This window comes from Anolis sagrei, chromosome 5 (assembly GCF_037176765.1).
Source record: "Anolis sagrei isolate rAnoSag1 chromosome 5, rAnoSag1.mat, whole genome shotgun sequence".
Classification (NCBI taxonomy): Eukaryota; Metazoa; Chordata; class Lepidosauria; order Squamata; family Dactyloidae; genus Anolis; species Anolis sagrei.
In genome coordinates this window covers 184,724,028-184,746,109 of record NC_090025.1, presented here as the reverse complement: position 1 = coordinate 184,746,109, position 22,082 = coordinate 184,724,028, and the positions used below count along the sequence as shown (strand labels likewise).

At 41.4% G+C, this 22,082-nt stretch overlaps 1 protein-coding gene across 2 annotated transcripts in view; it reads right to left on the bottom strand.

Moving 5' to 3' along the window:
* SOX5 (SRY-box transcription factor 5) overlaps window positions 1-22,082 on the bottom strand; it is an 897,493-nt gene that overhangs the window by 840,217 nt on the left and 35,194 nt on the right. Inside the window, exon 1 of one of the 2 annotated variants that reach the window (XM_060776581.2) lies at window positions 19,797-20,155. The exons of the other annotated variant lie outside the window; for it this stretch is intronic. The gene's annotated coding sequence lies outside the window, so the exon portion shown is untranslated. Of the gene's footprint in view, window positions 1-19,796; window positions 20,156-22,082 lie in introns of those variants that run through there. 2 annotated transcript variants of the gene reach the window in all.

Here is a 22,082-nt window from a genome sequence, read left to right as displayed (position 1 = left end):
TTAAACACAGCAATTAAAAGCAAATAAAACAAATTTAAAGTAACACACTCTTACTGTATTATATAAATTACATAAACAGACCTTGCTCTGGTACCACGGGATGCAGAGCCAATCTTAAGAAATGGGGCTACAGGGTGGAATCCACGGCATGCGAGTGCGGAGAAGAGCAAACCACTGACCACCTGCTGCAATGCAACCTGAGCCCTGCCACATGCACAATGGAGGACCTTGCGGCAACACCAGAGGCACTCCAAGTGGCCAGATACTGGTCAAAGGACATTTAACCAACTACCAAATTTGCAAAATCTGTGTTTGTTTGTTTTTTTCTTTTTCTTTTTAATCTGTGTGTTTGTTTTGCTCTGTTAGAACTGTAATACAATGGTATTATGGTTGCTGATGACACGGTTGCTGATGGTTGCTGATGACACGATAAATAAATAACATAAATTGAATTTACTGTATTATATACTTCATTTCATTTTAATTTTTATTTAAAGTATTATTTCTTTGATTTTTTGCTATCATCCTGAGAGTTCTGGTTAACTGAGAGTCTACTGTATTCTGATGAGCAGAAAACTGTTCATAAAATTCATAAAAACTGTGAAATATGAGGGATAATAGCATTCAAAGACTGTATCTTAGTTCAAACATTACCCATGAGGTTGGTTTATATTATGAGGTTTCTCTTCTATTCCTCCCTGCACCTTTTTTTCTATTCTTTTCTTCTTTTCTATTGTTTTCTTTTCTTTGTTGCCAGGTTAGGAAGAGCTATGTGTTACAGATATCTGCAGAGCAACAAAAAGGCACCTAAAACAGCCAAACACCCCTCCCATCTGTGCACACTTTCTGATGCTGAATCTGATAGAACCGGTACAAAGACTGCCCAGAGCCATTATGAGTTATTTACACAGAGTGACATTGTATGAGATTTGTGCAAGGTGTAAATTCTAAAAGTTTTAATGAATGCTAATCACCTGGCATTTCCAAGGGCACACTTGCAGCTCAGCCATATGCTTTGCCTTCTACACCTGTGCGTTTCTTCTGCAGCTGCTTCTCTCTTTAAACTGTTTTACCTTCCTGAAGTGGTACAAGTATTAATTTTGGGGAAACAAGACTGCTGAAGCCTTGACAGGAATTCTCCACAGTTTATGTACTATATGTTATTCCCCAGGCATTGGAAATAAGTGTGAATGAATGCAACGGAGAGGTGCTGAGTTATGGTAGAAGCCAAGCATTGCTACTGCTTTTCAAACATTTCAAAACCGATATTAAATTGGAAGCGAGAACAGAACTTTTGGGTTATGGTGACCCTTTCTGTCTGGGGAGTTAACTATTTACCTAAATCATAATTCACTGACTGATCAGTTTGTAAGCTCATAGCTTTTATTAACTGTAGTTAACAAAAATACTAACATGTAAAGCAGTGGTTCTCAACCTTCTTAATGCGGTGATGCCTTAATGCATTTCCTTATGTTGTGGTGAACCCCAACCATAAAATTATTTTTGTAGCTACTTCATAACTGTAATTTTGCTACTGTTATGAATCGTAATGTAAGTATCTGATATGCAGGATGTATTTTCATTCACTGGACCAAATTTGGCACAAATACCCAATACGCCTGAATTTGAGTACTGGTGTGGATAAGGGGGATTGATTTTGTCATTTAGGAGTTGTAGTTGCTGGGATTTATAGTGCACCAAAAATCAAAGAGCATTCTGAACCCCACCAACAATGGAATTGGACCAAACTTCCCACACAAAGCCCCTATGACCAACAGAAAACCCCCATGACCAACAGACCCCTCTGACACCCCCTTGTGACCCCCCCAGGGGTCCCGACCCCCAGGTTGAGAAACACTGGTATAAAGTGATGCAATCCATATTGAAAAAACTTTGGATTGATGGTCTTGATCTTTGAGGGGTTTTTGATGGCACCAGAATATTTGGAGAATGGTTTCAACCCTAAAATAATCAGGTTTGGGTCAAAAATAGACCTCAAGTGGCATTTTGACTCTTAAATACAGTTCTACCAGAAACACCCTTTGGTCATCTGCAACTTCTGGTCACTATGGACCATGTCAACATGGTCACTATGGATCAGGAGTAATTCACTGTAATTCACTGCGACCTTCTCACCATCCAGCACATGTCTAACTTTAATCACATGGGAAAGGAAGAAACAGGCAAAAGGAAGGTGTGTGATATGGTAGAGAAATGCTGATGCGAAATACTTCAAGTCATCACCTCTTGTGCTCTGCCACCCAAGGCAGGGGACCCACCCTAACTCTCACGAAATTGAAGCAAGGAAACTTCTCAGGCCAGGCAATACATTGCATGTGGCTTCAGTCACAGCATTGAAGAGATGTCATAGAAAAAGTCAGTCCAGAGCTTTTCTTTTTAAAGCGAGAGATGTCAAGAACACTTTTACATTACCTTGTCGGATGAGAAAGGACACACAAAGAATCTTTAGAAAATGGTCAACAACCACAATTGGGACTTTTTGTGATTTTTGGCGCAAAATTGTAGCCTGCACAAAAAGTGCATTTAGTGCAAAAGAAACTGCACTAAATATGCTGTCTTCTCTACAAAGATCTTGTTTTTACAGTGCTTTGTCAATTCCACTCTTGCAACAATACAGTCAACCCTCTGTGTTCACTGTAAGTCCAGTGAACACAGATCCAGGACCCCCATAAAACTGGGGAAACAGTCAATAACACCCCCTTTTTTAAAAAAAAAAAACCTGAGAGAACCCATCTCTGGAAATCAATCTGCAAATTTGTAATCAACTTTGGCCAGAGATTGGTCACAGAGCTGTGCTGGAAGACCTAGATATTTTTAGAGAGTTATTATATCTAGGTATCTCTAGGTCCTCCAATTTAACACTGTGAACTCCTGCTAGACCATATAGTTACACTGGAAAATCTAGAGATCCCTATAGAGACCATATTAATAAAACCCACATATAATAAAATGTGCAAAAGTTAAACTTGCAAATGTGGATAGCTGACTGTGATGATTAATATCACTATATTCATCATTATTATTGCAAGAATGAAATCGACGAGGTGCTAATGCGCATGCTGTAAGAGAGAAAGGCATGAATGAGAGTTAGCTAAAGCACAACTGTGTGGATGTGAGCTCATATGTAGCTAGCTACCACTGAAAAGACTATGGCATTAGCTTTCAGTTTTTCTTTTAAATGCTTTTATTGTCATCTGGAAACACTCTAATTGGTTTTTTCAGACTCTTGACAAAATATTCCTCTTCCTACCTGTTCAATTCCTAGCAGATCTCTGTAATTTACAATGTTTATTTTCCAAGTTCTTTACTTCTGTTTAAACAGCTGTTCCTCGGCATACGTTGGCTTAAAACCATTATGGAGAAGGGGGGAGGCAAACTGAAGCTACCCATTGTGAACATTAAATAAAGCTGCTGTGGGTTTCCGAGGAATAATCACAAGCAGTGGGAAACGAGTTATTTTTATTTCTCCGAATTATCAGGCGAATAGCGCGAGCACACAAAAAAAGATGTGCCCAATGCGCGGTTGCACACTTAAAACATCATGATTTACATTGTTTTAAAGGCAAGAGGGAAGTGAAAAGAAGAAAAGGCAGCAATGCTAGTCCCACCAAAGCTCTGTCGTGTGGACTAAGACAAACAAAAGGCTACTTTTGCCCAGAATATTCCCCACATTGGCAAACCTGCATATCCATAACAAATGATGTTCATAAAAAAAAAACCAACAGAACGAAACAGGAAAAACTCACAATGGAGAGAGAAATGCACATAAAACATTTTTGTACATTCTCTCAGCAGGTTGCAAGATACAGAACAGATGTACAGTTAAGATTACCCTTGTGCAACCGGTTTTAAATGGTATTCCAGGGAACCTTGGAGCTCCTCAAAAGCCTAATAGGGGTTCCTCGAGAGAAGAAGATGAGTAATGGAGAACAGGTTTTGTGTCTGGAACTTTGTTCACAACCACCGCACTGGAGAACTGCGGTGCAAAGGGGGTTATTGAGTGTGTTCTAAAGATGCTTCTATAAAGCAAAACCAAAGCCATATGCAAAAAAAAAAAAATCCTTGTATCCTCTATAATACCCAAAGTTTAAGTCAAGATGCAAGAGCATACCAAAAGACACATTACTGTGGAAGAAGATCCTTCAAAGAAGGTGTTCCTAGTTAATAGATACTTGTGCCTCCCAATAATTAAGAAGTTGGTGAACAGTAACAGCAGAGATATGTTCCCCTGACTCTGGATTGGTTATGCAAAATCACAGATACGATGGTTGAATGAAAAGTACTGCATCCACCTTCGTTACCTGGGTTTGGATGGGAATATTTTAATAAAGCAAACGCAGAAATAATCCTTAGAATGTGTTCTTTAATTACCACTATTCACTTTTCCACATAATCACCAGACAATTGGATACATTTCTGCCAACGATGAACAAGTTTTCTGAAGCCGTCACAGAAGAAGTTGACACTCTGTTTCTGCAACCAGAGTCTCACAGTTCTCTCATCCTGGATACCCATCGTGCACAGATCTTTTGCTAGCCAAGCAAAGCAATAATGTGACCCACACATTCTTGTGAAATGCCGATTATGCTTGAAATTTCTCTCTGAATGATACGACGATCATCCTGAATCAATCTGTCAACCTTTTGCTTGTGAAACTCAGTGGTTGCTGTCACAGGACATCCAACTCTTTGTTTGTAATGCAAGTCAGATGTTCCCACCTCAACATCTTGAAACTTACTTGCCCAATGATGCACAGTACTCACATCAACACAATCATCATAAACAACGTGCATTCTCTGATGAATCTCCTTTGGGGGGACACCTTCTGCTGTCAAGAATTCAATGACTGCATGTTGCTTAAGTCGCATTGACCAACCGTCTGTGCAGGGTTCCATACTTCACACTTTAACAACACAACTGTTCAATGCTAAGGCTTCCCACCAAAATGGAACTGTAGAGGAGAGTCTACTGAACAAGCCACTACCTGCCACATACCAGTACTGCCTTCTGTTGAGAAGTTATAAAGGTGGAGGCATTACTTTTCATTCAACCCTCATGATAGTCAATTTGTGGAAATTAGGGATTTTTCCAAGAATATCATAGCATCATGCTGGAGGACTAAGAAAATGCTGAGATTATTTTGTCAACAGTGGATAAATGAAACTATGGATATCGGTCCCACGGACGCGGAACAATGGCTTCAAACTAAAAGAGAGGAGATTGAATGTGTCCAGAGGAGGGCGACTAAAATGATCAAGGGTCTGGAGAACAAGCCCTATGAGGAGCGGCTTAGGGAACTGGGCATGTTTAGCCTGAAGAAGAGAAGGCTGAGAGGAGATATGATAGCCATGTATAAATATGTGAGAGGAAGCCACAGGGAGGAGGGAGCAAGCTTGTTTTCTGCTTCCTTGGAGACTAGGACGCGGAATAATGGCTTCAAACTACAAGAGAGGAGATTCCATCTGAACATGAGGAAGAACTTCCTGACCGTGAGAGCCATTCAGCAGTGGAACTCTCTGCCCCGGAGTGTGGTGGAGGCTCCTTCTTTGGAAGCTTTTAAACAGAGGCTGGATGGCCATTTGTCAGGGGTGATTTGAATGCAACATTCCTGCTTCTTGGCAGGGGGTTGGACTGGATGGCCCATGAGGTCTCTTCCAACTCTTTGATTCTATGATTCTATGATATGGGAGTTGTCCTGTAATTTGGACATATTATAGGATGACATGACTCACTAGAAAATAAAATAACGTTTAGTAAATAGTAAGGCTTTAGGAAAAAAAGAAGCCTTTTGAGTTTGCAAGTCCTAGGCAGAGCGGTTGATGACCACCAGGTCAATGGGTCGCGTTAAGTCAACTTGATACCAAAGAATTAAATTTGAGGTCAGTGTACATGGGGGGTGGGGGGCGGGCAATTTCAGCTCTGTTAATTTTTTGAGGAACATGTCAAAATTCTCACATTTCTTCATTTTTATGACTAGCCGTCCCCTCCCACACGTTGCTGTGGCCCACATGGGGGTTCTGTGTGGGAGGTTTGGCCCAATTCTATTGTTGGTGGGATTCACAATTCTATGTGATTGTAGGTAAAATATAAATCCCAGCAACTACAACTCCCGAATGTCAAGATTCTATTTTCTCCAAACTCTACCAGTGTTCACATTTGGACATATTGAGTATTCATGTAGAGTTTGGTCCAGAGTTTGAGTCCACAGTGATGTCGGGATGTAGGTGAACTACAATTCCCAAACCAAAGTACACTGCCCACCAAACCCTTTCAGTATTTTCTGTTGGTCATGGGAGAACTGTGTGCCACGTTTGGTTTAATTCCATCGTTGGTGGGGTTCAGAATGCTCTTTGATTGTAGGTGAACTATAAATCCCAGCAACTACAACTCCCAAGTGACAAAATCAGTGAAGTGAAGGACATACATTGGGTTGTTAGGTGTATTGTGTCCTAATTTGGTGTCAATTCGTCCAGTGGTTTTTGAGTTCTGTTCATCCCACAAATGAACATTACATTTTTATTTATATAGATGAAAAGGCATGAGGTGTAAAACATTGAAAGGCGCAAGGAAGAGGAGCTGACATGTTTTCCTGTCCTCTTATGAAAAGTTACAATTTTGTTAGTTGAAAGAAATAATTGGAGAGGTACCTAATTAACTTAGGCTGGACCTACATTGACCTATAATGCAGTTTTAGAATGCAGATTAACTGCATTGAACTGGATGGCAGTGTAGATTCAGCCTCAGAAGTCCGCTAAGCCAAGTGAATGGATTGCCTTTACACTCTACAGACAGCTACTTCATTCTTGCTTCTTCTTTCTACGTCCCCATTTATTTTACCATTTCTCCCCCCTTTCTAATTAATCAGGCCTTTGAATTCCATGCAAACATTTAACAGCATAAATAATGGGCGCAATGAGAAAGAAAACAAATATAGTTATGATCAATTGTATCTTTACGACTGCAGACAACAGAATGAAGGTAGTCAATGCAATACTTTTCAAAATACATAGTTTGAGAAGTTAATCTGGTATGCCTTCATACATATTACCCACCAGCACAAAAAAGTAAATCTTTACTGACATTTTGCTAATGAAGTCACAGCCAACACCATCAGTTGAGGTGCTAATTGAGCAAAAGAACGTGTTGGGAAATGGGTGAAAATTTGTCATGGAAAATTTATCAAGATTTTGAAAATTTCCCAGAAATTGCAGACAAATGTGTCACACAATAAGGGAGCCATAAGAACTGGCTTCAATTCTAAGGCATCTTTGCTGATAAAGAAGCAACCTGGGTCCATATGGAGTGCTTAAAGTAATCATAGCTGAGTACATTTGGGAGCTGTTATCCTTTTGGCTTACACTGGTGTAAATGCTGTTAATCATGTGATTGCACTTTCTAGGAGGTTGTGTTAAAGACAAGTAAGACCCTGCTCTCGGTCCCACCCCCCTCACAGGTGTGACTGGTGGGGACAAGAGACAGGGCCTTCTAAGTGGTGGCTCCTCAACTATGGAACTCACTCCCCAACACAATTAAAACAGCGCCCTCTCTCATGGCCTTCAGAAAAAAGTAAAACCTTGCTATGGGACCAAACCTTTGGGAGTAAGCAATACAAAAAATGATGACGGATTACATGCAGTTGATATTGAATATTTGGAATGGCCTTGGACCATGATTTTTGGATTATATGATTTCAACGTTTATATTAATATATTTTAACTCCATGTTTAATATTTAAATCTAGTTACATTTTTATGATCTAATCGATAGTTATATGTTATTGTTATTTTATGTTAAGTTTCATATGTATGTAAGACATTAATTTTTACCATAAATATGCTGGAAACCCCTTTGAATCTCCCCCCTGAGGTGAGAATAGTGGTAAACATGTGAAGTAAATAATAAATAAGTAAATAAATAAAGCATTGCCACCTATTGCTTAATCAATGTTGTAGACCACTCTAGTGTAGTAACTCTGACATAGGTGTTGTTGTTATCTGTCTACCTGGGTGACTTTGACTTTTTGTGACTCTATGAATGAGGGACCTCCAAGATCCCTGGTCATAGACTGCTCTGCTGCTATGTTTGTTCCTGACACAAACAGGATCTCAGCATTTGTTCTCCACATAACAGCCAGGCCTCCAAATTCACAGGTTCTACATCCACAGTTTCATCCAACCATGACTCAAAAATATTTGGGGATGGGGTGGGTCTTGACTTTTTATATGAGAAGCACCACTTTACTGTGCCATTCATGGATTTTGGTATCCATTGGGGGGAGGTCAGAGTGTCCTGGATGCCAAGGATGCATTGTGTAGGGACCACTTCATATAAGACTAAAATAAAATGGGGACCCCTATTAACAAGGATTGCTACAGATATGATGGGTTCATTGGCTAAATGGTTCTGGTTGAGCCTCTTCTGACATAAATACACCAGTAGATGCTATGGAATTTAAATTGAATGGCTTGGAACCACCATTATACATTCCCATAATGCCCCCATACTAGTCTTTCCCAATGTAGGAAGGCCCTCTAGATACTTCATACCATTGGCCTCATCACCCAGAACCAATATGACTGGGGAATATTGGGACTGTAGTGCAAAACCGCAGCTAGATGTCAGGTTGGAAGAAGATGCCCCAAAACAATGCTGGTTTTAAAACTTTCTAGGAAATTAAATGGCAGTTGCAAATCACACATAGAATCATAGAATCAAAGAGTTGGAAGAGACCTCATGGGCCATCCAGTCCAACCCCCTGCCAAGAAGCAGGAATATTGCATTCAAATCACCCCTGACAGATGGCCATCCAGCCCTTATTTAAAAGCTTCCAAAGAAGGAGCTGCCACCCCACTCTGGGGCAGAGAGTTCCACTGCTGAACAGCTCTCACAACATAGTAGGTGCTGAAGGATGCAATGTGATGCAATGTGGTGATGCCAGGCCAAAACTGACATAGCAGCTAAGCAAACACACTAAGCGTTTATATGATACTTTGAGTGACACAGTGACTTCCCATTCTATCTGATCCTGATTACGTTGATGTGGGAAAGACCAGCATTAAGAGTTGACCAGTTCCCTTTATGAAAATGAGAACACCGTGGTTTGCTAATTTCATCTACTGCATGCTGCAAGTGGCCAAAAAGACAGACAACACAAAAGAAGAGACAAGAGAATACTTTGGCTTATGCCCAATTTTTTTTCAACATTTCATAATGCTGTGTATGCTGACAAAGTAACAACTGAAGAAAGCAGCTAAAACTTATTTTTCTCGCTCAAGAAGCCTCCTCATCTCTATCTACAACACACATGTTTGAGTTCCCTCTACTACTCAGGCAGAGATTTCTAATGTGTAAAGTGAATCTTTTTAAAACGAAAGATGCAATTAGCAGCAAGGACAAACATTATTGGGTTTGCATTTTCCTAGAAAAATATCTGTTTTATGATTCCAAAGACTGACTCCAAGGGAAGCATCTACACTACACAATTATATATGTTTGATGACACCTATGGAACTTGCTGAACAAAAAGTTGGCAGTTGGAATCCAGTGAGTGGGGTGAGCTCCCACTGTTAGGCCCAGCTTCTACCAACCTGTTGTTGTTGTTGTTGTTGTTCATTCGTTCAGTCGTCTCTGACTCTTCGTGACCTCATGGACCAGGCCACGCCAGAGCTCCGTGTCAGCCGTCACCACCCCCAGCTCCTTCAAGGTCAGTCCAGTCACTTCAAGGATGCCATCCATCCATCTTGCCCTTGGTCGGCCCCTCTTCCTTTTACCTTCCACCTTCCCCAGCATAATTGTCTTCTCCAGGCTTTGCTGTCTCCTCATGATGTGGCCAAAGTACTTCAACTTTGTCTCTGGTATCCTTCCCTCCAATGAGCAGTCGGGCTTTATTTCCTGGAGGATGGACTGGTTGGATCTTCTCGCAGTCCAAGGCATTCTCAGAACTTTCCTCCAACATCCTGGAGTTGGAGTTGGATGTCTACCAACCTAGCAGTTCGAAAACATGCATATGTGAATAGATCAATAGGAAAGGTAACAGCGCTCCACATGACCTTGGAGATGTCTGCAGACAACATCGGCTCTTCGAGTTAGAAATGGAGATGAGCACCACCCCCTAGAATTGGACACAACTTAATGTCAGCGGAAACCTTTACCTTTTCCTATGACACTCCAGGATTTGTGGTTTGTGGACTGTTAGAATTTTTGAATATATTTCCCTGAACAACTGACAAGTAATGCAAAAGACTCCATCAAAATATAAATCCCAAAATTCTATCCAATGCAACAGTGGCTGTTAAATAGAGATATAATCTTGCCTTGTGGGGTCACTCAAAAACCAATACTGTAAATGTAGTGTGTATCAAGAATAAAGAATGCACAGAGACATTGTGTAGATTTTAAAGTGCATGGCAAAAATCCATGTGAAAAAGAGTAAAGAAATCTCACCACCTAATATGGAATTAGGGTCAGACAAGAATATTGCTGGGATTTTGAGAAATGCACAAAAATGAAACCAATTTCCACATCCTTACAATCAAACAATACCTGATAGCATTCCATATGCAAGACTTATTTTTCATTCCTGATGAGTGTTTTTATTGTTATTATGCATGCGTATTTTATCCTTTCCCTAAAAAAGATAATCAACAATTGCACATTATTGTTTCAAGGCAGTTTCCACTTGCTTGTGATCGTGGCATGCAAGAAATACGGATGGAGGATAATGCTCAAAATGTGCCCAAATGCATTGTGCTTTATAGATCTACAACGGAGCTTGCAAGTGATTCTCTGACTAAGCATTTGCAAAAGAGAGGGGGCATGCTGTGAATGTATATTATGAATAATGCATACAACTTGGGTAAATCTTAATGAGACCATTGACATTCAGTGGGGTCCAATAGAGGCTCAGATCCCATAACAGCTCTCTAGACCTCCACCCTCCCACCCACGCTTTTCAGTACTGAATGCACATATACTGAGCTTGAAAGTTGTTGGCTCACCAAGTGGAACTCACTGGAATAATGTTGGTTTATAAATGTAGAAAATGAATCTTAGACATGTATAGAACTGGAGCCTTAATCACAATAACCTAGTTGTAAGAACCATTGCACTTAACAGAAGAAGGCATAGACTTATTCAGTTGTTAGGCCCTCCAGCTCAAGTAGATCTATTGAATCAATGGAACTTACATAAGTGTTGCTCTATCAAGTTCCTACTGATTAAATTGGTCTACTCTAGTTGAAACCCCCAATTGGGTTGGGACCAAATTATCGCAGTTCCTATTTCCACCAGAGCTCATCTAAAAGCTTATGGAAAGTAGTAGCCCACTAGTGAAGAGGCTTCCTTCAAATTTGCCATGCCAAATATAATTTGGATACCCAAATATAATTGGGTTGCAGCTTGCACCATTTCTGCCCTTACTTATTGATCCTGTCAGAAAATGTATTTAAGATCACAAAGTTTCAAAAACTTGGCATTATGGTAAATGTCCTTTGACCAGAAGCTGGCCACTTGGAGTGCATCTGGTGTCACTGTGAGAAGGTCCTCCATTGTGCATGTGGCAGGGCTCAAGTTGCATTGTAGAAGTTGCATTGTTTCTTGATTTAAGGCATTGGGTTTGCTGGCTGATATCCGAACAGAAGATGGGTTGGAGATATCACTGCCTTGGTCCTTTCACTATTGGCTGCTACTTCTCGATGGATGTCAGGTGGTGCTATACCAGCTCAACAGTATAGTTTCTCCAGTGGTGTAGGGCACAGACACCCCATGATAATGTGACATGTCTCATTAAGAGCCACATCCACTGCTTTAGCATGGTGAGCATATGTATTCAGCAGCAGAGTACCAAAGCACAAGGGCAGATGTCTTCACTGTGTCTAGTTGTGATCCCCAGGTTGTGCTAGCCAGCTTTCGTATGATATTATTTCTAGCACCCACTTTTTACTTGATATTCAAGCCGTGCTTCTTAATTAGTCAGAGCACAGTCCAGAGTGACTTCCAGGTATTTTGGTGTGCTGCAATGCTCCAGTAGGATTCCTGCCCTATTGGGAAATTCTGCTCCAATAGGAAATTCCGCCCTATTACTCATACTTGTCAGGTGATGATATGAATTGTAGCCTTATTACATTTTGGGCTGTACTTTTGAAAGTGGGCACCATTGGGGTAGAAAAGAGACATTTTCCTTTTTTTTTTTTTTTTGGCCTTCTAGAAAAAGCAGACACTTTGACATATCCAGCTGTACAGTAAAGCAGGGTATTCTGATATCCCCCTACATGATACAGAACTACTACCATTGGTATTATAGTGATGGGAAACTTTACAACCATCCCACTTTCCTGCAGACATATGCCCCCTGCATGCATTGGGGAGGATCCAATGTGCTTTCCAGCACCTGATTGCCCACCATAATACAGATGGATGAAGACTTTCCAATCTTCTCTTCATCTTTACATGTCTTTCAAAAGTTTGTGCAACATATCCAACATCTACAACTAACAAAAGTGCTTAGTCAACAAAGCTCCACATAACCTTGCTATACAATCCATTGCATGTGCCTTTTCTACTACCGAATGTTCACAATGGTTAAAACAGCCTGGATGTGGTGACCTTCACAAATTATATCCCTTGTAAGTCATTTTCCTAGAATGGCATAAGAAGTTGCCTTCAAATGTAGTACAAGGGACAAAAGGTCAGACTGGCAGATAACAATTCTGGGAAGAACGGGGAAATCCTATTTTGACCCTAGTTCAGGCCCATCCCGTCTCCATCTGAACAAGCCTCCTAAATTCCTCTCCCCCCCCCCCTTTTTCTCTCTGCTTCCACCTTCCTCTGTATGTGTGTATGGAGGGGGGTCTCTTGCTCGCACTTTTCCTCTCAGTGGGAAGCAAAAGTGTTTGTGATATCCATTTTGATACAAAACCGAAATTAGGCCTCTGAAAATAGCTAATGCATAGAGAAAAGGGACACATTTTGTTTGGCGTCGGCATCTTGTGTGTTGCAAAATTATTATTATAGGTTACCGTTAACCCTTGGAAGATGGAAGTCAATACTAGGGCTCCCTGCTGGGTTGAGGAAATCGCAAGCGCTCCCTCGGCAGATCTTTCGGGAGTGCTCTCTGATAAAGAGGACAAATCTGTTGACCTGTGCTCTTCCTGAGAGCTCATTTATGTGAAATGGAATCAACTGCATTGCCAGTTAAACAAGGCAGGCGCAAGCTCTAAAATGTCCCAGCTCACAATTCCTAGCTGGTGGACAAACAGGTCTAAACGGCACTGAATTTTAAGACAGGTAGTCAAAAACCAAGAGTGGGCACTGTTGAAAAGGGCTTCGTTGGTGTCCTGTGGACTTTCCTGTTTCAGGAATATATCCCCAGTGAATTTGCAAGTCATACTGTATGTTTAACTACATTTCAGTGACAATTTTAATGCGTTTCCATATGATATTTGCTATAATTTTGTAAGATGCCTTGAGTCCTGGTTCTGAAGAAAAAGATAAGAAACAAGCATGAATATGGTGCCCAGTAAGGTCTCTACTAATGCTTAAGTTTTTATAGAAGGACGAATCCTCTGTGCACGAATGTTGTTCCACTCACAGTGCTTCCATTGATCCATCTGAATCAGTAACATGTATGCTGACATGTTTCATATTAGAAAAAAGGAAGCAATGTCATATTAAGGAGCCCCCAGTGGCGCAGTGGGTTAAACCCCTGTGCCGGCAGGACTGAAGACCAACAGGTCACAGGTTCGAATCTGGGGAGAGGCAGATGAGCTCCCTCTATCAGCTCCAACTCCTCATGCGGGGACATGAGAGAAGTCTCCCACAAGGATGATAAAAACATCAAATCATCTGGGCGTCCCCTGGGCAACGTCCTTGAAGACGGCCAATTCTCTCACACCAGAAACGACTTGCAGTTTCTCAAGTTGCTCCTGACACGACAAAAAAAATGTCATATTACTTCTAGAAGTAATGAGGAAGATTTTTCTCAGCCACAGACATAGATAGGGCTGAAAAAAGTTTTCCTCATTACCTCCCAGCAGATCTCTATATGGTGGACAACTTCTGGAGGCCCACCAAACCACTGAGAACCTTAACCATTCATGAGAATGGTTAAGAGAATGTGACCCCTCCCTGCTATAGCTATTGCATGACAAACATTCAGACAGCAAAAAATTAAAACTTTAGGAACAAGCACTTCTCCTTTAATACAAAGTATGTAGAACAAACATGTTTTGTTTCCATGCCACTGAGTTCTTCCAAGATGTGCCCCAATGAGTTATAAAAATAGGGTACCAAATTACTAAAATTTGGCAGGACAAGAGCAAATCAAATGCAACGTGTTACATTTTCAGCAATAGCAGGGTCCTTGGAGAGATACAACAATAAATGAGGGGTCAGTGCAATGAGTTGGGGTGCTAGAGATTGGAGTGGTATCTTCTGCCCATAAAGCAATGCTCTGCCACTGAGCTTTAGAGGAGCAGGATATAAGGAGAGACTAAAATAGACAGGGTGAGAATTTATGCCCCAAATAACCTAAATTTATCAATATTTTTGTGTTCTTGGGATGGGGGAAGAATTATGGTTAAAATGATTGCAGAGGGAAACGAGCAGATTTTTCCACCTCTACACATAATTTTTCTCTTTGATGATCATCTCTTCTGGATGCTTACATCTCATCTGACTTTCTTGGCTGCATTCCTTCAACCCCTCAATAATTAAAGCTTACTGCTCATGGAAACAGTGCTTGAAAAAGCTAATGTTTTTTGGAACTCCACTTTTACTACCATGTCACACAGGACAATTTGCCCGTTGCATGCCACTTGCTCTCCACTTTCAACACGGAGCCCATTAGATGATGCACAAGGACTTCTGGCTGGGATCCATACCGAAAGAAGAGAGGAAGTGGCACACACCGCTACTGCGGCAACATGGGGGCCTTCCCATGTTGCCTTACCAGCAATGGAGGGAAACCAGGTGGTGACACTTCCCGCCATGGGATATGGGTTAAGGCAAGTCCATGCCCCCACCCCCAATCAGGAGCCCATGGATTCGTCACATGGGCCTTTGTGACGAGGTCTTTAGTATCTCCCCTGCTACATGGATGCTGAGTCCTGAAAAAAACTGCAAATTATTTTTTCCTTAATACTTAGAACTACAGTTTAAGGCAGGGTTCCTCAAACTATGGCCCGGGGGCCAGATTTGGCCCTCCAAGGTCATTTATCTGGCCCTTGCTCAGGGTCAACCTAAGTCTGAAACGACTTGAAAGCACACAACAACAACAACAACAGTCCTATCTCATCAGCCAAAAGCAGGCCCACACTTCCCATTGAAATACTAATAAGTTTATATTTGTTAAAATTGTTCTTTATTTTAATTATTGTATTGTTTTAAAGTGTTTTTTGCACTACAAATAGGATATGTGCAGTGTGCATAGGAATTTATTCATATATTTTTTTAAAAAAATATAATTTATTTATTTATTTATTTACTGTATTTGTGTACCGCCTTTCTCAGCCAATTGGCGACTCAAGGTGGTTTCCAACAAATCAGTATACATAAAACATAATAGATAAAAAAAACATTGAGCAGTATAAGACATCATAAAAACAATAAAAGTGACATCATCAGTGTCTCATTATTCTCAAGCATTGTCCAATTCCATTGGGAGGTCATTCGATTTCCCATATTAGTACGCTGTATTTGTAAACGCTTGCTCGAATAGCCATGTTTTAACTTGCCTCCGAAACATCAAGAGGGAGGGAGCAGATCTGATTTCCCTAGGGAGGGCATTCCATAGTCGAGGGGCCACTACTGAGAAGGCCCTGTCCCTCGTCCCTGCCAAACATGCTTGCGACAAAGGTGGGTCCGAAAGCAGGGCTTCCCCAGATGATCTTAAAATCCTCAGTGGTTCATAAGGAGAGATACGTTCGGACAGGTAAGTTGGGCCAGAACCGTTTCTGGCCCAACTTATAATCCGGCCCTCCAACAGCTTGAGGGACTGTGACCTGGTCCTTGGTTTAAAAAAGTTTAAGGACCCCTGGTTTAAGGTCTCTAAATATCCTGAAGGCAGCACATCCCATCTGATCTTGGATGCCAAGCAGATTCTGAACTGGTTAGTATTTGGACAGGAGACCTCCAAGAAATACCACTGCTGTAGGCAATATTTCAGAGGAATGGCAAATCACCTCTGAGTATCCCTTACCTAGTAAAACCCTATGAAGTTAATGGGGTCAACATACTTGAAGGTAGAAGAGCAAAAAGAAGAGGCAATGGAAAAGTCTTCAGGTTGGAGGCATTGAACTGCAGCATGGGCCAGCCAGCATGACCCCTGGGCACTATGGGCTTTCAAGCTCTGAAGAGAATTAAAGAAAAGTCAACTGGACAAAGGAGAGAAGCAGAATCCCGTTAGATATAGAAAGCCAGCACTGAACACAGCAATACCACGAAATGTGCTCTGCTATATAAATCTACCTTCAACGCTGTCTGGGCCAAGAAGACAAGAATCAAAGCCTCTTCCCCCCACCCTACGCCGGCTCCTTCAACATGACAAACTTGTTAACAGCTATAAATAAGCTAGTAATTTGCAAGTTATGAATCACTTCAACGGAAGATTTCTCTGGCGTTATCACAGCTTTCATGCCTTGGCGTCACAGACTTTGAGCAATCTTGGTTTCCAGAACTGTCATTCTGGGACTTGGGAAGGGATGTGGGGGAAGTGTGTGTCTGTATCTGAAAAACCCCTCATTAAGATGCAGAACCAGAATACCACAGAGGGACCACATCCTTCTCCCAGATCGCTCAAGCCTCCCGAGCAGATTTTCATAACTCTTCAACATTTCACAGATGAAAACCAGGACATGGTGTCCAAGCGACAGACACCAAAAAGCAAACGTTACTAATGAAGAACAACACACACAATAGAAGAGGTTGCAGCTGTTTACTTTTGCCAGAGTCTACTGGGATGTGCAAGATTCTGCCCTCTTTTCGCTCCTCTTCTCTGCTGAATTGCTTGCTGAAAAGTCACCTCATACAAACAAATACTAGGGATGAAACTAAGAACAAAATTAAAACAAAGGCCATGAAAAAGAAGACAGCCAAGAGTTCAAGAAAAGAGTTGCAATAGGGATTGAGGAAAGTACTACATCCTATTCAGGTCTCAGGCCAGTGGGTAGTTCGAGGCAATGCTACACAATCTGGTGGTCCATGGTTTAGTGCTGATCTACAAGTCATCAACTGTTAGTCTAAGGCAGACTTGCAGAAAGGTTTGGGACAAATATGTTGCAGCCAATTGGCACAAATATGAAACTGGTCCCTGGTGCACTGAGAAAATGTGCCACCCCCATACATTAGCCTGAGAAGCACTGATTTAGGGGATACAGGACAGACTTGTCTTCCAAGAGGTGGAGAGTGGCTTCTTTTTTTTTTTGTCGTGTCAGGAGTGATTGCTCCTGGTGTGAGAGAATTGGCCGTCTGCAAGGACGTTGCCCAGGGGATGCCTGGATGATTTTGATGTTTTTTATCATCCTTGTGGGAGGCTTCTCTCATGTCCCCGCATGAGGAGCTGGAGCCAATAGAGGGAGCTCATCCGCCTCTCCCCGGATTCAAACCTGCGACCTGTCAGTCTTCAGTCCTGCCGGCACAGGAGTTTAACCCACTGCGCCACTGGGGGCTCCTGGGGAGTGGCTGAGGGATACAAAAGGAATGGATAGGGAGGATGCACCAATCCCACCCTATACTACCTGCAGTTGTCTCATTCTGCCTAATGGTTGGACCAGTCCTAAGTCTCATGGAATTTTGTTAAGAGATATGTAACTGACTTGAAGCTTTATAAATTATGCAACTAGGGAGAAAAGTTTCCTCTTTAGAGGTTAACAAACAAAGGCTAGAATCCTGCTTTTGGAGTAGGCTTATTGAATAAACTTAATCAAGATATAGGCAAATCCCATTAATTTACTGGCTCATCTCTATTCCAGAGTAACAACAAAATTTTGCCCAATGATACATTTCTGTGTACATATGTGCCCTTAAGTCACCTGTCAACTTACGACACCATGAATTTTATAGAGTTTTCCTAAGCAATGAATACTCAGAGGTAGATTTGCCAGTTTCGTTCTCTGAAATATAATCACCTACAGCATCTCGTATTCATTGGTGGTCTCCCATCCAACTATGAACCAGGGCTGAACTTGCTTAACTTTCAAGATCATATGGGATATGATGCCGTTAGGATATTCAAGCATAGGGCTGATGGATAGATAGCTAGATAGCTATTGAATCATTGCCTATGTGTAAAGTTGCCTTGCTCTTTGGAGTGAAAAAGAGCAGGGTAGAAAGATAATAAATAAAATAAATAAAAATAAATATCTGTGGGATCGATATACATGGTTTCATTTATCCACTGCGGTTTACTACAAAGTAGTCTACCTTGGTTTCCTCCTACTGCATTTACTAGTACGGGTACTATGAGATTTTGGAAAAGGCTTTGAGAAGGAAAAACAAGATCTGGCTCAATCAGAAGTTTTCACTCTTTTTATATGCCTTTAAATTCTAACTACAAAATAGAATCCGCATTGAATGTGTTTTCTGATTTGCCAGATTTGTTTATATTCCTCCTCTCTTTAGAGTTGCATGAAAAACAAGATTCCCACATTTTACACTACTTGTTAAATATTTCCGTGCTGCCCTTGCAAGGCTGAGGTCCTTACAAAATAAACATTGAAACAAGATAACACAGTACAGTATGTAACAAAACAACTGTAAGACAATAGCCAGTCACTCAAGAGGAGCCCATATTAAATTAACCACAAAAATAATTGGCAGTTTCCTTTTTAAAAAATATATTGAGGTTTTCTTTTACAGAGAAGGAGCTCAGCAAGATTTACGAGTGTGAACAAAAGTGGAAAACCAACCAAAAGATTTCAAGGAACTATGCCCTTTTATGTACCTGATTGCCTTGTACATATCTAATTGCATTTCTCTTTTCTCTCTCCAGGAAGGAATCATAGAATCATAGAATCAAAGAGTTGGAAGAGACCTCATGGGCCATCCAGTCCAACCCCCTGCCAAGAGGCAGGAATATTGCATTCAAATCACCCCTGACAGATGGCCATCCAGCCTCTGTTTACAAGCTTCCAAAGAAGGAGCCCCCACCACACTCCGGGGCAGAGAGTTCCACTGCTGAACGGCTCTCACAGTCAGGAAGTTCTTCCTCATGTTCAGATGGAATCTCCTCTCTTGTATTTTGAAGCCATTGTTCTGCGTCCTAGTCTCCAGGGAAGCAGAAAACAAACTTGCTCCCTCCTCCCTGTGGCTTCCTCTCACATATTTATACATGGCTATCATATCCCCTCTCAGCCTTCTCTTCTTCAGGCTAAACATGCCCAGCTCCTTAAGCCGCTCCTCATAGGGCTTGTTCTCCAGACCTTTTATCATTTTAGTCGGAAGGAAGGAAGGAAGGAAGGAAGGAAGGAAGGAAGGAAGGAAAGAAAGAAGGAAGGAAGGGGACAAATGTTTCCAATGCCTTTAGATCAGCACATAATCTCTATGGGGGTCCCATCTCACCAGCTGTAGATCTGTGTTTAAGATGTCCTTCAACCACTTTGGGATTCAGTAAACAAAATACTGTAAAAGAACCTTTAGGACAAACTAGTTTCTTTCCTTCTTTTTCTGCATCTGTGGTGCCTTTTTGGCTTAACCCATATTTTATGTCATAGGAAAGGGACCACTACATCTGAAACAAGGCCACAACAAAAGGTCTGTGAGAAGAAGGGAGGAGTACATACCCACTCTTGTCTCTTCCTTCCCTCTAAGCACCTTTCCCTTTGCATCCGGACTGTCCTCATTCCCATCACTTGCGTGGCATCTAGCGCTAGTTCAGATCCATTGGTACTTTTCCGCCGTTGCAAAGCCTTCCACTCCCCGATTGATGCTTCCTTTTATTTATTCTGAAGTTTCTCAATGTAAAACAAGAATGCCACCTTTCTAAAATTACTGCCATCCGCCGAAGTAACATTTACGGGAGGCAATATTCTCCAACGCTATGAAGCATGCATTGCCCTAAATTACATTGCAGCGTCTGCTCAAAGCTTGCACATTTTTGAATACGAAAGCTCCCAGGGATCCGTCCTCTCGTTTCCATACAGAGAGCGCATTTACTGCTTGAAAACATTTTTAACCCAGACAGCAAAGTGCCAGCCTCACAGACCTCATGCTAATCCTAGCCCGGGTGGCTGTTCTTGAGGGAAAGCATGCAAAAAATTGTAACAGAGCATCAACTTTGACCCTTTTTGCTTAACACATGAGACTCCTAAATTCCAGAGGGAATTGCTGAACTCTGACCTGCTTAAAATTAGCTTTGCTTAGTGCCTTGTGTGGTGACTCAACGGGCCAGATTTTGTCTTATTCCCTCCCCTTTTTTTATTCTTTTCTTTTTTTGTAATAGGAAGAATAATTGTTGTTCTTTCTGAAGATTTGGCACACAAACTTCCAGCTGAGATAAGAATGCTTGATAACAGCAGAAAGAAGCAAAACTATCAGTTGTGCTTTCTTCCACATGCGAATTTTGTGGATTTCGGTAAATTATAAACAAAATTAGACTGAAGGAAACTCAACAGTTCACTTAAGTTTTTTTGCACATTCAAATTTTGTGAATTATAATAAATCTAGATAGATAGAAGATGATAGATAGATAGATAGATAGATAGATAGATAGATATAGATAGATGAGAAAGCAAATGGTATTACAGAAAGATAGAAAGATAGATAGAGGAGAGTGAAAGAGAGATCTTGAAATTAAAATATTGCTCATCATTACAAAAAATTCAAGAAATGAAGAGGATGGCCTTCGGGTTGTTGTAAGTTTTTCAGGCTGTATCACCATGTTCCAGAAGCATTCTCTCCTGATGTTTTGCCCACATCTATGGCAGGCATCCTCAGAGGTTGAGGTATCTGTTGGAAACTAGGCAAGTGAGGTCTATATATCTATGGAATGTCCAGGGTGGGAGAAAGAACTCTGGTCTGTGGAGGCAAGTGTGAATGTTGCAATTGGCCACCTTGTTTAGCATTGAAAAGCCTTGCAGCTTCAAGCCTCAGCTGCTTCCTGCCTGGGGAATCCTTTGTTGGAAAGTGTTAGCTGGCCCTGATTGATTCTTGTCTGGAATTCCCCTGCTTTCTGGATGTTGCTCTTTTATTTACTATCCTGATTTTAGAGTTTCTTAATACTGGTAGCCAGATTTTGTTCATTTTTATGGTTTTCTCCTTTCTGTTGAAATTGTTCACATGCTTGTGGATTTCAGTGGCTTCTCTGTGTAGTCTGACATGGTGGTTGTGAGAGTGGTCCAGCATTTCTGTGTTCTCAGATAATATTCTGTGTCCAGGTTGGTTCATCAGGCGCTCTGCTATGGCGGACTTCTCTGGCTGAATTAGTCTGAAGTGCCTTTCGTGTTCCTTGATCCGTGATTGGGCAATGCTGCTGTGTTTGGTGGTCCCTCCGTAGACTTGTTCACAGCTGCATGGTATACAGTAGACTCCTTCAGAGGTGAGAAGATCCCTCTTGTCCTTTGCTAAATGTAACATTCGTTGGATATTAATAGCCTTCCTTCTTTCTGTATTCTGCAATAAAGCTATGCTGTGATAGAATATAAAATTGGCTCTGATTTTCCTCTGTTCCCCCCTCTTTTTACACTTGTGGGATATGGCTCTCCAATGTCCTCTGGTGAGCCAATGGAGGCCACCTCAGATAGTTTCCCAGCCCCAGCTTCAATACAATTCCTCATCACAAATGAAGGATGAACAGCCACCAAAAAAGGAACACTTACTCAAGCCCACCGATTCAATTAAGTCCATTTAAGTAGAAACAAGCAATCGAGATTTAAGTTGATGGCCTGCAATGTTCTGTCCCCTGGCTCATATATTTTCTGTGTGAGTGGTCTGAAAGTGAGAGCCTATGTGGACTGAACTGAGGATGTTTATTCATTTACATTTCCCTCCATATAACTTCCAGTCTCAGACGCTGAGTGAGATCCATGTATGGTTGAGAGGAACATTAAAAGGGGTGGCAGACCCTAGAC